We start from the raw sequence: 1,404 nt of genomic DNA on the forward strand, positions 1-1,404 counted from the left end.
TAAAAATAACTGAGTTAGAACTCAATCTAACAGCTCTGAAATTTCTGAATATAGCTTATCTAGCACACATTTTCAAATTGAGCTATAACAAATAAAGCATAAAGTATATGAAGTATATTAATTTTAAGTATACGGCTTGATGAATTTTTGCATAAGTAAATGTTTGTGTAACCGTCATCAGTACATGTTTTACATGTAACATCATGTAAAATTGTTCCAGCACTCCAGAAGTTTCCCTTGGACCCTTTCCCAATCAATAACCCAGAGGCAACTCCATTTTGACTTCTATCACCACTAATTGGTTTGTACGTTCTTGAACTACATGGAAATGAAATCATATGAATCATAGTATATGCTTGGAGATCTTTCTATCAACGTAGGTTTATTATTTGTGTCTGTACTAGTAACTAATTACTCACAGTAAATTGACTGAGCTCCCCCAATCTTAGGAATGGAAAAAGTATTATACTTTACAAAATACATCATCATGGAGAAAGAGTTATGTTAGATACAATGCAAGACTCTAATAATGTTATTGTAATGCCTCTTTAAGATAGGGCTAAACTGGCACCTACACCTTGAAAAGGATTTCTTAAAAACTAATCATTCTGAAAAAACTCTGTAAGTAACTAGAAATATTAAATAAAATATAACAAACAGCCTTTTAAATGCACAAATGATCTCAGAGGCCTCCAAAGAAAATTGCCAAGGACAAGGAAGGAATAAAAAAATCCCTAAAAATAGGAAAGTCATTTTATATTTTACTTTTGCAGCATCTTTGCCATCAGGGTATAAGAGGAAACCATACTCTACAAACGGGGAATAGAGATAGAAAAATCTTCCCAAAGTATGGCACTGGAATGAGACTGCCTCTTGAAGCAGGATATGTCAAAATGGTCTATCTGCAGTAATAGTGCAGACTAGAAAAATAATTTTTCAGCTAGTACAGGGAGATGACAATGAACAGTATTCTAGTCTAAGTGGGCTCTAAGCAGACAAAAATAAAAACAAAATCTACTTAGAGTCTGCAAATGTGGCACCTACCTTGCCTGGGTTTGGGATTCTAATTTAAACAAACTGTATGGTCTAGAAACTCCTAACAAAGAAACTAATATAAAAATGGCCCTACTTCTGGGGCACTTGCTAAAGGCAACTATATATTCCTGTAGAAGGGTAAATCCTTTACCTGGGAACTACAAGATCTTCATGGTTAAAGCCCATCTAAATATGGGTTCCACACCCAAATTACATTTACAAGATAAATGAATGAGGGTCAAGATATATGTATAACATAATAATTTATTCATGTAATTTTGATTATTAAGAAATTTGTTAAAATATGATGAAAATGTTAAAACCAAACTATTAGGAAATGAATAAAATATTATTAGAAAACACAAGAAG

Source organism: Propithecus coquereli, unplaced genomic scaffold (genome assembly GCF_000956105.1).
Source record: "Propithecus coquereli isolate 6110/MARCELLA unplaced genomic scaffold, Pcoq_1.0 Scaffold414, whole genome shotgun sequence".
NCBI lineage: Eukaryota > Metazoa > Chordata > Mammalia > Primates > Indriidae > Propithecus > Propithecus coquereli.